At 47.8% G+C, this 14954-nt stretch overlaps 1 protein-coding gene across 3 annotated transcripts in view; it reads left to right on the forward strand.

Annotated features, from left to right (window-relative positions):
- CAMKK1 (calcium/calmodulin dependent protein kinase kinase 1) overlaps positions 1–14954 on the forward strand; it is a 92961-nt gene that overhangs the window by 21974 nt on the left and 56033 nt on the right. Inside the window, exon 1 of one of the 3 annotated variants that reach the window (XM_027734382.2) lies at positions 12681–12808. The exons of the other annotated variants lie outside the window; for them this stretch is intronic. The gene's annotated coding sequence lies outside the window, so the exon portion shown is untranslated. Of the gene's footprint in view, positions 1–12680; positions 12809–14954 lie in introns of those variants that run through there. 3 annotated transcript variants of the gene reach the window in all.

Genomic DNA, 14954 nt, shown 5'->3' on the forward strand with positions numbered 1-14954 from the left:
CCACAGTCCCCTTTGAATTCAGCTGCCAGGAAGAGCTGCAGCTTTGTGTTAGCAGTTACCTCGAGGGCAGACCTGCCTTGTCCGTGGCTCAGATGCAAACAGCTCAGGGAGTGTTTCCAGGGGTGAGACCGTCCTTAAGCCTCTGCAGTGAACTCTCAGAGAAGGAGATTAAGGAAGACAATAAGCTCCTTCTTGCCTGCCTCTCTCTTTGCCTGAGGTACAGCTATTTGTCTTGTTGAGAGGATCTGTCTGTCTTTGGTCTCCCTTTTCACCAGTGCCAGAGGCATAAGTTCCAAGTGCCACGGCATCCTGGTGGTCTAAAATCCTCCTGCAGCCATCGAGTGCATTCTGTGGTGGCCAGAGGAGCTGGAGGTGGCTGGTGAAGTTTTGCTGCCTTGTCAGTGCTTGGGAGAGTGGCTTGGACAGAGGCACACACACGGAGTGGTTATCCCAGCAGGGAGCAGACAGCTCTCATGACATTATAAGCACAGCAGAAGAGCTGGTAATTTTACTTTGAAGGATGCCTTTTGGTGTGAGAGAGAAGGGACGTGTTTGCCTCAGTGTGAAGTGGATTTCTGGTTGAGCTGCTGTGCATTCTTCTTGCAGGCTGTCGGGTTTTCCTCCCTCCTGGAAACTTCGTTGGTGCACCCGATGTGATCCCTGTGGAGAGCAGTTGGTGATGATGTGCTGGTGGGATGGGAGCTGTTTGGTTAATTTTGTGTGCACGCATGTCTGAGGGTGTGTGTAAGTGCACGTGCCATCCTGGGAGCAGCTGGGCTGTGTCACAGCTGAGCTGTCAGTCCAAGGACCTCCATCCAAACCCTTGGGGGGTGAGTGTCAACCCACCTGCAGCTTTAGCAGTGTTTGCTGTAATGATGCTGAAAACCAGCTTGTCCTTTGCTAATCTTGTACCTGCACCTGCAGGCAGCTGTAAGGAGCCTTTGAGGAGGTTTTCAGCCTTTTCATCCTTCTGCATCAATGCTGGCAGCTGCTGCTTCTGCTTCTTGGTAACATTCAGGTTTTTCTGGGCTGTTTCTTTGTGTCTAAGTCTCTTCATCCTCAGGCCAGCTTGTTGTGTGGGTTTTCTTCCCTTCTGCTTCCAGAGGTGGGTGGTTTTCCGTGTTAGTCGATTATTTCAGTGGTGAATTTGAAGTTCTCAGAGGGAAAGAAGATGTAGAAAGGTGGTCAGGAGGCATGGACAGACGTGGTCTAACATTTGAGCCGAGGGAGATCACTGCCACTCCACTGCAGCACAGCTGTGAAGCCAAGCCTGACGGTGTTTATGGGCTTAGGTCCTGTTGTTTGACCTCAGTTTGCATGAGGTTGAGTTGTGGTCACTGGATTTAGTGCAAAGGGATGCAAAGTTTTCCTCAGTGCCAAAGGGAATAATGAAGGCAGAGAGGCCTCAGCTCCATGGAGGAAAGCAGGTGGGTGTTGGCAACCATTAACACCTTTAGTCCAGCACAGGCAAATTGCAGATTTACTCGCAGGCGAGAAATCTCTATTCTTTTACATTTGTTTATGTAAAGGCAGATGCTCACAGGGCTGGTCAGTTAGATGGAAACCCTGGCTGTGTTCTGGGAGTCTGTTGAAAGATTCAGAAAACCTAAAACCTGTGGAAATGCAATACCAAGACGCTGGTCATAGTGTGATGCCAGAGGTTTGGTGTGGAACAACCTAAATTGGTTCTTTGAAGTTATTCCACTTACGAGTATAATTTTTGTGCTGTGCTGATTGAACAGAGAGAAGTCAGCAGCCTCAGAAAGGCTGTGCACTGGGCTGTAAAACAGACTGAACAGACTCCTCATTTTGGGGGGGTTGCTGGGTGCATTTCTGCTGCTGTGCTTGGGGCTGCCCTGACAGAGCCCAGTGGTGTGAAGGGCCTTCGGAGGAGGGACCAGACCTGCTCACTGATGTCCTTGCTGGGATTTTAGGAAGAAGGCAGAGGGACATCTGCCATAGATCTCCTGTTGGATCTCAAGCTAGCATTTCAAAGGTTTCCAAGTATTTGTTGGGGTCTGTTAAGAAGCATTTGTAGGAATTCATTCTGCTCCCTAGTGCTGTTTCCCTGCCCGTGGATGTATCCCACAGGATGTTTGTGAAGATGTTTTGTCAGGTGCTCACTTTCCTCCAGAATGGAGAGAGATTTAAGTACCATAAGTGATTTAACTTAATGCTTTTGCAGCTTCATAAAAGAGCTCCTGCAAGAGTAACAGGAGGATGTTGGGAGCGTGTGGCTGCAGTCCTGGCACCTGCCTGTGCCTGCTGGATCCAGAGCCGGGCTCTGGCATCCTGCTGCCAGGAGCAGGACTGGTGTTTGCCTCTGCAGGGGTGCTGAGCTGCACCAGCACCTGATGCCAGCAGCTGGTACACACTTAACTCACGTGTTGGCTGAGCTTGGAGGCGTCTCCAGAGTTTCCTTTGAGAGCAGGCTCGCCGTGTGATTCTGCTCTGCTGTTTCAGCACAGGGTCTCCTGGAGGGGCTCTGTCTGTCTCAGCATGACCAGATCAGCAGCAATTACACTTCGAAATGAGAGCCCCTTCCTGGCCTTGGAGTGCTGCTGCATTAATGTATAAAATGGATAAATGATTTAGGTAATGAAATGACTTGGATATGGCCATGGATTGAATGAGGCTTCCAGAGCCAATGTGCTGACTCATCACATGAGTCACATCTTAGTCACTTTTAGAATAAGTGCTTCTCTTTTGGGTGCTTCCAGAATGGGATGGGTGGAGATGAGCTTAAAATTTCCACCTCTGCCTTTGATAATTTCTTTAATAGCATCTAGATCACGATGGGATGGTTTATCAGACAGAAGAGGAAACAGCTCTATCTTGCAAATCAGGTGCATCCCAGGAGATTTGCCTGAATTCTACAGCACTGCCAGACTTTAATTTTTCTGTTTGCTTCCTGGTCAGGCAGAGTGATCTCATGCTTCAGATCAGACTTCTCAAGCTTTTTTCATATCTTACTCTATTGAGTCCCTGTTGTCTGCAAGTCTGAGCTTGTTCTCAAACTCCTGTGCTACCAGCAATACGTGAAAGCATCCCTAGATAGAAGCTGCCCCTGAAACACTCATCATTACTAGGCAAATAAAACCCTGCTCTTCTCCACTTTAATTTATATGTAATTATATTTTTTCATTATCAAAGTATTGGTAAAGTGAACTTATGATTGGTCAGAAAAATGCATGTGTTTGAGCAAGTGAACAGCATATCTAAGAGCCTGGGGAAACAAGGAAAAATTCCTTTGTAATCCACTGTAAGCTTTAGATAGCAAGTAAACCTTTTGGGTTTTGCTTTTTCTTTCTAATCTTTCATCTTTCTGATCTCACAGTCATCCTGCAACAAGCAAGAGTGTAGGCAATTCCTGATCTAACCAGGTTCCTGATGGATCAGTTGAGCTCAGTGGCACAGTGTGATCTCTGTGTCTGACTCGAGCTGTGCAGGGTTTTGCTGGGGCTTTGCTGCTGGCTTAGGCATGGGCTTTGCTAAGCTGGATGTGGTTAAACTGCTCCAAATGTTGAAAATGGGGAGGCACTGACTGTCAGAAACAAGCCTGAAAGCACGACTCCAGTGCAGGCATTCTGGTTTGTGTCAGAAATGATGCAGTATTGTTATAAAAAATGATGCTGGTGCTAGATATACTCTTATAAAGGTGTGTTCCATTATAGGAGGAGTACAAAGGCACATGAAATAGCCAGAGGTCAGGAATAAGAAATTTGGGATTCTCTTACTGAGGTCCTGTCTGGGTGACCCTGAGCAAGAGTGTCTTTTCCTAATTCCTGTGTAAATGTGTTTTTAGCCCTTGGTGAATAGGCACCATCTGTAAAGCACAGGTAGGTCATGGCAGGTGACAGGTACTATGTAAATGATAATTTCCCTTTGAAATGTGTTAGGCTGCAACTTCAAAAACGGGGAGCTGAAGAATTGAGTTTTATTGTTAAACAGAACTGGTGAAAGGAAAGCTAAAAATAGTTTTCTAATGAGTGTCTTTAGTCAGGTAGTAGAGAATAATTCACAGGCTTGTAGTTTTCAGGTCTCTGTAACTGTCTTTGCTAGATCTCCTGGGTCACAGATGAGGAGGATTTTACCATCAGTTCCTCTCAGAGAATTCAAGTCAGGAGGAATGTATCACTTCCTCAAGAAGTTTTCTAGTTTCTTTTGCCTCTTTTAATTGCAGAAGAAGGATTTTTTTTTGTGTATTCTGAGTTTTAAAATGTAGCTAGTGTAAAAGGCAAAAAAATATGTTAATGCATGATGATAATATTATAATAATAATAAAGGCAAGTGTTAATGATTTGGTGTTTTTGCTACCCAGAAAACCTTCCAGATGAGGTTAGTTCATGTGCAGACAAAGCTGCCTCCAAGTGAGTTACCTGTGTGGGTTTATTTGTGCCTCTGCTCCTTGTCTGGTTGATGATTTTGGGTGGTTTTGGCATCCCTTTCCAAATGAATGTGAGTGTGTGAGCCTCCCAGACACCAACAAGCAGTGAGGAAGGCGTGGAAGGTGACTGTTGTCCTCCTCTCCTCCTGGGAGAGGAGCCCTGGATCGACTCCAGAGGAACTGGGCAGCTCTGTCATTCAGACCCATGTGGAACACATTCACCCAGACACTCGTGTAGTATTTCCACATTTTTGAGGCTGAGCTTTTCAGTGCTGCTCACGCTTCAGCATGTGGATGTTATCCCTTCTGATGCCCTGAGACCACAGTTAAAGTTCAAGTGTGTGCTTAAGTGTTTTGCTGGAGCAGAGCCCACATCTCCATCCCAGAGGAGGAGCAGCATGTTGGGAAACTCAGTGGCTGCACACAGACTAATTGTTCTGAGATGCAACCTGGAAGGTGCTGAGCACCCTGGCTGGCAGCCAGCAAAGCTTTTAAACACACACTTTGCTTAGTATTTTTTCACGTTGTTACTGGTCTTGTTCTTTGATTTCTTTTCCCATGGCAACTGGAGAAGGATATCTGAGTAGCCAGAGCAGTGTAATTCCTTTGCCAGCGATACCCTGACCTGTTCCACAGGGATTTCTCACAGGACATGGGACAGCTGTTGGGATCAGGTATTGCTACCAGTTCCCAAGTCAATTGGCTTCAGAGTTTTCCTTCTGTGCTCTGTTCCTGGGCACAGGGCTGGCCAGGCTGTACAAATGATGCTCAAACTACATTTGTAAACCATATCCCATCTTTCCACGTGTCTTTGCTTGCTATTAAAATGCAGAGATCATATTTCCTTTACCCCCTTTCCTCTTAGACTGTGTTCACCTTTCCCTTCCCTTGGAAATTTTGGCAGCAAACTGCCAAATTCAGGTTTTAATTGGAACTGGTGTCATCTGCAGTGGAGTCCAGGGCAGGGCAGAGAAGAACCTAAAAATCCTGTGCAGGTTGATGGGTTCTAACAGCTCTTAGGTTTTCAAGGAGCTATTCTTTAGCTTTGCCTTCTGTGAGCAGGAGGAAAATGCTACAGCCCAGGTTGGGGACTGGGAAGGAGCTTTGTCTCTACAAAGAGATGGCCCTGTGTGTGCTGCCATCAATACTGGCTGTGTCTCTTCTGTCTCTGTCTTCAGCTGGGGCAGCTCCTCCTGTAGCTCAGCTGTGCCTCACTGGGGCATGTGAAGCAGGATTAAACCCTGTATTGCTGTCAAAAACTGCCAGGACATCTTGCCAGCATATTTACTCTGTTCTTTTCCTTCACCTGCTGAATTGATGACCAGGAACCTGCCTTTTCCCACTGCTCTTGTGGCTTTGCAGAAATGACAGGGCCCTGAATAATTTCTAACACTTCAGAAAGGGTCCAGCTGGTTGAGTATAATGCACAATCCTTGTCCTGAGACACAACAGGGGCACTGCTTTAGTGTCCCAGGGGCAACCTGAAAACCCAGCCATGGCAGCCTAGTTTCAGCCCTTTCACTGGAGTGAAAGGGTGCCCAAGGGTGGCATTTTCACACTTGTTTTTTAAGTAAAGCTTCACCTGGAAACTTTTTTTTTTGGCCCTTTGGTGCTGCAAAGCCTTTTTCATGCTCTGACAAACGCCGAGATTGTCATCAGCCTAAATTTCAGGGATGGCGTTGCAGAGGCTCAAAAGAACATCTTTTTCCCCAGCAGCCTTTACCTGGATAATCTCCAGTCATTGACCTTGGGGCTTTGAAAGTGCATTTTGGCTTAAAGAGCTAAAGCTTAAGGCTTCAAAGGAAGTGGGAAGCCTGCTACCCTTTACATTTCCAGGCAGTGGGGGTTGTGTGTGCACGGACAAGGGTAATTGTAGGGGTGGTGTGCCTGGTTCTGACTCCTGTGGGATCTGTTGCTCATCCCCTGGAGCTGTTCCCTCTGTACAGAGCCTCTCTGCTGCTGCCTTTGATATTGTGCAGGTCAACTGAGGACATGTTTTCAAGTGCCGGGGTTTCTAAAGATGTGAGGATTATCAGAAGATGGGAGTTATCCATGTGGAAATAGAGCAAATACTTTGAGCTCTGAATTTGAAGACCATTTGTCTTGTTTTACAGAGTTCAGTGCTTTTTGCCTTGCCCTGTGTGGTTCTGTGCTTTGCCTTTTGCCTGTAGGTTGCAGGCTGGCAGAGTTGATGAAGTCCTTCAGCCTGTGGACACTTAGAGATGGGTGCTGGGATCATTTCCCTGGTTAAAACTCTGCAGAGATCACCTTGAGTAGAAATCTCTACCCATGTCTGAACTGCTGGGAAGAAGAAAGCCTGCTGTGTTCTGTGCTGTGCACTTTTATTGCAGATTGGCAATCCTGGAACAGGTGGAAAGACTTTTCACTGCAGCTGGCTTACAAAACTTAGCAACTTGATATATCCCCTGAAATACCTGCAGGTCCCTCAAAGGCAGCTGAAAGCTTTCTCCTTGTCTGGGAGAAAGCTAAACCCTCTGAGACTGACATGGATAAATGTGAACTTGTTCTGCCTGGTGGCTTGTTCAGTTTGTTGTGGATGCTTTTTAAACAACACTGACTTCAGTGCTGGTCTGTGCTGTGAGATCTGAGCCTGGCAAAGGTATCTGGTGCTGAATTCTTTTGCTGTGTTGATGATCTATAGGTGTCCCTTCCCGGATGCCACTTTGCTCCTCTTAAACTGTACCAGCATTTTCCTGCTTTCTGTCATTGATTTCTTATATATTGTGCAGCACCAGGAAATCTGTGAGCATCTGAGAGGCAGAGTTACCCATGGCAGTCGGTATGAAAAGTGCTAATGGGTGCAGAGGAGGAGGCAGGCAGGACTGAGAAATGTGCTGATGGAATAAATAAATGGGGAAGGAGGAAAGAGGTGGCCTGGAAGCGTGTGGGCTGTCTGCTGGGTGCTGATGTGCAGCTTGGGCTGAGACTCTGCTGCTGAAGCAGCAGCCTGTCTGCACGGTTCCACGTGGCTTCTTCCCTCCTCCTTAATTTATTTAATTGCTAGTATATATCATGGGCTCTGCTGTGGAGGCAGGATGCAGTCCCACAAGATCAGCTGTTCTGTACACTTGATTTCTGTTCTTCAGGGTGACAGATTGGTGTGTGAGAGCTGGTTTGCCTGGTTGGGAGGCTCCCCTGCTGCTCTTGGAGCCTTTGCTGCAGGCTGGGCTTACCAGCCTTAAAAAGCAGACCTTACCCTAAAACCAGAGGGCAGGTGCCTTGTGCTGTGTGTGTTCACACAAACCTGTGCATGGGCTCATTGCTGTGCCTTCTGGTTTTGGTTCTGTTTCTCTTATATTCCCTTTTCTTTCTCTCCATGCCACAGAGATGCTTTCCACAGCCTTCTTGCTAGTGCCCTGGCCCTGTTTGGATGGGAGGTGTCCTGCCCTGCAGCACAGTCCCCCAGAGGCACTGTGACAACTGCAGTGGTTTCCAGACAGCTTTGATTTGAGTGCCCAGTTCCATTCCTGTGAGATCAGAGGGGATTTGGCCATTGTGGAATATTAGGCTTCACCCTTGCAGACTGATAGGCTGTTCTCAGGTCCTTTTGGTTTCTTCATTTTTGTTTTCTTCATGTCTGTGTCATCTTCTGTGGCAATTTTGAGGTGTCATTATAGCTTGCAGCAGAAGATGGCTCACCTGAGATGAATCCTTTCCCCTTAGCACAACTGAAACCCTTTTTTTTAATTTAACCTGCCATTTACCTTGCCATGGTACAAATTTTTGGTAAGTCATGAAGACCTTAAATGTTAAAGCCTCCCTCATTCTGAGTTGGCTATTTTTCTCATTAATCAACAGGGTCTGGCTACTGCCTTGCTTGTTAATATTTTTACAAATAATCTAATCCTTTCAACTTTGATGTAACCTGACATTCTCAGTTACTTTTTGAAGCACCCCCTCACTGGCTGTTTAAATCCACCTCCAGCAAGCTGTGCTCCCTGCCACTGCTGCCCCCTCTCCTGGGAATCATGCTGCCTCTCAGCTCAGCAAGTGACAGCTACCATGACACTTCTTCCTCCTCCTCCTCCTCTTCCCTGCTCAGCTTCAGCCCCAGGATTCTGCTCCCTTCCTGCAGAGATTCTGCACTGACCCTCCTCAGGACCTCTCTGTAAGCTGATGTTGTCTGTGCCCACCTGTGCAACCTCAAGCTGTGGCACCACGTACTCTTACAGGTGGTGGCCAGAAGGCTGCTTTTCCATTGGATTTATGGGGCTTAGCTTTCCCTGTGCATTGTGCACGTTGCATTTGGGGTGTTTCCTGAACTCTTGATGGGTGCTGAAGAGGAGGTTGGGGTAGGCAGGCTCTGAGGTCTGAGTCAGTGTCTGCTGAGAGCAGCTTTGGAAACAGGGTCTCCTGAGTTTTTGCTCTCCTCTGACACCAAACTGAGTAGTGGTTCAGATGTTGTCCAGGCTGTGTGCACATTACCATGCCCAATTCCCTCATATTGCTTCCCCTAGGGTCTCTTGGAGGTAAGGCAAACCATCCAGTAAGACCAGGCTCGGTGCTCTCTGCCCACACCAACCTCCCCCATCCTCCCACCCCTCACTGCTGCAGTGTCAGGAGCTGACACCAGGCTGGCACAGTGGCCAAGGGGCCTTCCCCTGCAAGGCTTTTGTGTCCCTTGCCACAAGGGCAAATGGGATTTGTTATAATCCGAGCTCAGGTTGTCTGCAGAGTTGGTGTGGAGTTGGGTGTTGGGATGTGCTGGTTTGTGGTCTCTTCTGGGCTGTCGCAGAGCTGGTGAGTCACAGCACTTTGCATCACTGCAAGCAAAACCTGTGGGATATGTGGGCTGAGTGCCTCTCATTGACCATTCCCTGTGCTTTCCCAGCTGTAATTTGCAAAATAAAACCACCTCTGATGCTCACAGAGTGATAAACAGCTTTAAAAGATTAAAGCAGAAGCAAATATAGTCCAGTATCAGGGGCTGATGCCCACAAGTCTTGCTGAACTTCTGCTATAAAACACAGCAGCCACACCTGATGTACCAAAGTTGTTTGTAGTCAGGGCTTGAGTACAAAGGAGCACAGCTCCAATTCTTTGGTGTTGTCCCCACTGAAGACATGGTTAAAATGTGCCAACAGAGCTTTACCCAGTCAGATAATGCTCTCTCAGGGCTCCTGTTCCAGCAGTGGTATCTGGAGTCTTTATTGTTAATATTACTCTCGCTCAGACAGACTTGGCACTCACTCTGTCCAAACACTCCTCAGTGTTTTCTTGTTGCAGGAATTTCCTTAAGTAGAAACTTTTTTTCTTCAGAGTAATTTTTGGTTGATTATTGCTTATATATGCAATTAGTGTAATTGCATCTGATTATGCAAATGTATTTAATTGTCTAATTAGAACACGGAGGGATGAAATATAATGCAGTTGGGAAATCTTTTGTGAAACTTTGCACAAGGTGGTTGTTATTTCTCGTGCTGTGGGCTGGTAGAATGGAGATTTTGGTTCAGCATGCTGACTAGTTTCAAAACATGTTTAAAATATGCTGTTAATTGCTCTTAAAACTGGTTACATGGCCTTTGTGGTGTGAAGGGCTGTAACTTATATTCTTAACATGAGAATACCAGAAGCTGGCAGCTGAGTTCAGCCCCTCTGTCTCACATCTGCATCCACACTTTACACCCAGAGGCATGAAAGCATCAGTCTTTCATCAGATGCAAACCCCAGATTCTGCCTTCAGATGGGGTCTGTCATGGGAAAGAGAGGGAGACCAGGAGAAGCACAGAGTGCTGCACCATGGGCTGCTCGTTGTCTGTAGCTCTGGGGCTGAACTGGCCCTAAAATCCCTTTGGGAAGCACCCTGTCTTGGGAGGGACTAAGAAGGAGGAGGTAGAATGATGCATTTTCCAGACTGTGGTAGGGAGAAAAATCTGGCAGGAGCGGGGTCTGAACCTACTTTTCAAATTTCTCACCCAGTGCTTGAATTGCAAAAACTGCTGCTCTTTGTTGTTCAGTGGTTACTGTTAAAGCTGTGCGAGGAGCTTCACAGAAGCTTTTAGATCTAATTTTCAGCTGTGGCACAACAGCCAGGCTCACAGCCAAGAGCTGTGGAGAGAAGAGGGAAAGGGACTGGGATGATTGCAGCAGGACTGAGAGATTTTTCAGCAAGACATGTTTGTCTGTGCTCTGAAACAAGAGCCTTGTGAGCTGCAGGACAAAACAAATGTATGGAGTGTGTGTGCAAAAAGCACCAACAGTATATTCTTATTCATTATTTGGATTGTGTTAATGACTTCTGCATTTAGTCAGGAATTAGTACCAAAAGTGATTACTGCCCAGGGAGAACACATCCCACGTGGCCAGTGTGGTGGTGTACACCTGCCTGGATTAGCTCTGCAAAGGCTGCAGGGATTTGCTTCTTTTTCAGCTTCACAGAGCTGCAACTTCTTGTCATCCTTTGCCTCTTGGTTTGGGCTGCTTTTCAACCAGTGATGTCTGAAAGTGGTTTTCACACATGCCAAGAAGCTCCTGTGCTTCTCCTCACAGCAGCAGTGTGAGTGGAGATGGGCAAGAGGCAATCTCATCCTCAGGTGCCCTGCTTGGTGTGCCAGGGGCTGGCAGAGCTGGAATGAAGGCCAACATGAAATCATACAATCACAGAATGTTAAGGGGTTGGAATGGACCTTAAAGATCAGCCAGTCCCAACCCCCCTGCCATGGGCAGGGACACCTCCCACTAGACCAGGTTACTCCAAACCTTGTCCAGCCTGGCTTTGAACACTGCCAGGGTTGAGGTATCCACAACAGCCCCCTTGGGCAACCTGTTTTCAGTGTTTAACCATGTTAACATGCTCTGAATTGAATTGCTGCAGGAAAAATAAACCCTCTGGCTGCTCTCCCACCACAGCAATGAGACCCATAAGGGGTTGGCACCATAGATCTGAAGATCCATGTGTTGCAAACCACTTGTGGGGTTTGAGGCAGCTCAGATGTTGCTCCAGTGCGTGGCTGTGGGACCAAGTCTCCCTTAAGCTTCTCCAGACCAAAGATGTTGGAATGAGCTGGCTGGACTTTGGACAAGTGCCTCCCCTATGTGTAAAAAGGTGGTGGGGTCGGGATGGAGTGTGTGGAATTACTTCCCTCATATTGGGGTAACAGAGTAGCACTGAGTGCTTGGGGAAGTCCTGCAGAACAGGGAGCACAGGAGAGACTCCAGGAGGGAAACACTCCTAGGCTGTAGTGCTCGGTGTGGGGAGACAGCTCAGGCTCTGGAAGGGACTTGCTGACTTAATATTTCTAAAATGTCATTCGAGGAGCTGTCCAGGACTTGTCAGCCCAGCCCAGGACACGCTGCTTCTCTCCTTAAAGGGAGTTTGTGCTGCCAGTTGACAGCAGTCAGAGCAGATTCTTCACCATGGCTCTGCTGCTGGGGGCAACATCTGAAGGGCACACACACAGGGTGATCCAGGACAGGGCTGGATGTGCTGCCAGCTCTGCCCCAGGCAGGAGGGAGTTCCTAGTGGGGGGATCTCACCTGAGCTGGTGGATGCTGGTGATGGAGGTGACATCCCCTCTGCAGACAGCCTGTCCTGGTACATGGATCACTGCACTGTTCAGAAAACTTGGCCTGATTCCTGACCTTGGCAGTGTGTAGTAAAGCACAGACTAAATCCTGCCGTGATCTTTGGGACCTCTCCCTTGTGAGAGTGCCAGTGGGTCTGGTGTGGTCAAGAGGCACCTAATGGATGTGCCTGCAGGCAGGGTTTCAGTGTGACAACCCTGCCAGTCCCCAGGCTGGCACGGAGGATGCCAGCCACGAGCATTTGGAGTCTCTGACACTGAGCAGCAGCAGAGTCGCTGCCTGAACGCTTTCTGTGCAAATTCGAGTTCTTGTTCACTGTGATTGTTTTACTGCAACGGCCCTTGGTGCCTCAGAACAGGGCAGATGTGTTCTCAGGGACACAGAGGGGAAGCAGGATGAGGTGGGCTGCGGGCAGCATCCCTCTCTTAACCTGGGAACTGCGACAGATGAAGCTGTAAAGTCACTTCTCTGGGTAGCCTGTAGCAAAATTGGGAAACGAAGCTGGATTTGCTGAGACCCAAGGCCTTTTAACCTCCCTGTCTTTTCTCATAGGAACATTTCTAGGTAGCCAAAAGGATGGACCAGGCAGTAAACTAGATTTACAGTTTTTTATTTTTCAAACAATGCTCTGAAATACTTTATCGAGCAGCAAAACTGATTGCATTTGCTCATCTCCCACTCCCACGTACAACACAGAGAGATTTTCTCCAGGATCATATTCCTTTCAAAAGGATTTTTTGTACCATGCTCTGCTCAATGCCTTTCTGGGAAACATGTGCAGCCATTTGATAAATATATTGTGAAAAACACGGCTGAAGTGGCAGTCTGCCTGCAGCAGAGGAACAGCTACAGGGAAAAATGGTAAATAAGATATCTGTAAGTAAATTAATTTTGCTCATATAAGCTTGTTTGCAGCTTTGGTTCATGTCTGCAGCATAATCCCCTGATCTACAGGAGGTGTTCAGTGTGGTGGGGGATCAGCGTGGAGAACATCGGGCCCAAAGCTGTGCAGGAGCTGGGAGAAGGTGGTTGTGGAGTTTGTTTTGTTGGGATTTCCCATCCCAGCAAGCTGTGGTTGTGTCCCAACCTGACAAACTGCAAATCCACCATTGATTTTTGCCTCGCAGAAATTGGTAATTGCCTTTTGTGCTGAGTTGATGCACAGCGAGCCTGGTCTGTGCGTAACTGATTTGCTTATTCAGAGATCTTTGCTTTCTAATACGGTTTTGGAGGATTTATCAGTGAAGAGGAATCCTTCAAAACAGCAGGACCTGAAACAAAGCCCAGTTCTACACATGATCAATTGTTTCCTTTAAAGTCTGCTGGATTTTTTAGCCTACTTTTAGCAGCACTGCATTATTTTTGTGACGCCGTGCGGGTCTGTTTGTTTTGATCGGATAAACTGATTTATGGGGTTTATCTTCAGTTTATCTATTTAAGTTGTCGATTAGCTGAAGATTTATTTTGCAGCCTGTGCTGTGAATTAGAGCTGTGCTTCAGCTTTTGAGGGGGTGACACCCTGGTTTGGGTGATGAGGAGCTGTGCAGGTGGCTGACACGGGCATCGCTGTTTGCTGGGACCTGGCTGCTCTTCCCAGTGCTTCCAACCTTTTTTTCCTGTTGGCAGAGCAGCGTGACATGCCCAGGTGTTCAGTCCAGGGGGGTGATTTGTGGACTTTCGTGTCCAGCCACACAGCAACAAGAGCAGATTCTTCCTTCCCCTCGCTCCCACACAGGGGAAAGACCTGGTGGGAGGAGGAGGGAAGAAGGTGGGGGAGCAGCTGCAGGTTGATTTTCCTCCTATGGGTGAGGAGAGCTGTGAGTGTCCAGAAGCTAAAGCTGCTGCAAGGAAAGGCCCTGGGTTTATTTCTCTGTAGGCAGAAGAGCAAAGCTAGGCTTTTAACTCAGGGTGGAATTAAAGGTTTCCCCCTATCCCTTGTGCAAGCTGGATTAAATGGTGGAAGCCTTTTTACTGCCTCCCTCCCTTCATTTAAAATCAGCTTCCAGCTGGGGTTTGGGGGCTTAGGGGGGAGCAGGGAGGTCTGGCAGAGGGGAAGCTCATGCTGGTTTGCCTCTGTGTTTGTGGGTCCACGTGCAGTGTGTGCTGGACCAAACCCCACACCCGTTCCCTTGCTGCTCTGAGCCACCCCCAGTGCCTGCACCGTGGCTCCAAAAGGGATTTGTGCTTTGGGGTTGAAGCTTTAAATATAGTTTGAATATAAGCTTTTAAAGCTGATTTCACCATTTCATGTTTTGAGTGAGTGACACTTCTGTCAACGTGTTTTGAGCAAGCCTGCAGAAAAGACAGGAGAAAGGGAAAAGGGGATGAGCAGCGGGATGCAGGGAGGAACATCTTAGATTTGGATATTTCCTTTCTGTGACACCGAGTGCCCAGGGTGCATCCCTGTGACTGGCACATCACCTAGGGTGAAACCTCCCGTCCAGATCTTAATTTAGTTTCTTATTGATATTAAAGGTTGCTTGAGCTTGGCTGCTGTGGGGCACAGAGTCCACTCCAGTGTGTTTAACTGAGCACTGCTGGGCAGCTTTGAGCCCGGCTTAACCTGTGCTCCTTGACAAGAGCGTTGTGTATCTTCCCAGGCTGATGCTGGATGGGGCTTTTTGGACTCACTCCCACCCTTTCCTCATGTAAATGAAATGTAGATGCAGGTGTCACCTGGCTTGCAGGGGTTTTATGCCCAACCTGCTTTGCATACAGAGAACTGAAGGTTGCAATATTTCAGGGTTAAGGCTGCTCTGGAATTCTCTGGATGCGGGCCAGGATGCTGTGAGTAAGGCTAAGTTCTCCCCCACTGTCCCCAGAAACTGGGCAGAGGGATGAGATGATGCAGTGCTGCATCCTCAGAGGTGATTAAGGGTTGAGAGCCATGTGCTGCAGAGGATCATTTCCTGCTCTGGACTGTGCTGGGGAGACTGAAATCTGTTTTAAATTGAGACTGAAACTAGCATCCAGGAAACAGCGATTTTATGCAGCAGTTTTAGCTTTCTATTGCACTTTTGTG

Source organism: Pipra filicauda, unplaced genomic scaffold (assembly GCF_003945595.2).
Source record: "Pipra filicauda isolate LSUMZ 115617 unplaced genomic scaffold, ASM394559v2 scaffold71_size5581439_pilon, whole genome shotgun sequence".
NCBI classification, from domain to species: Eukaryota; Metazoa; Chordata; class Aves; order Passeriformes; family Pipridae; genus Pipra; species Pipra filicauda.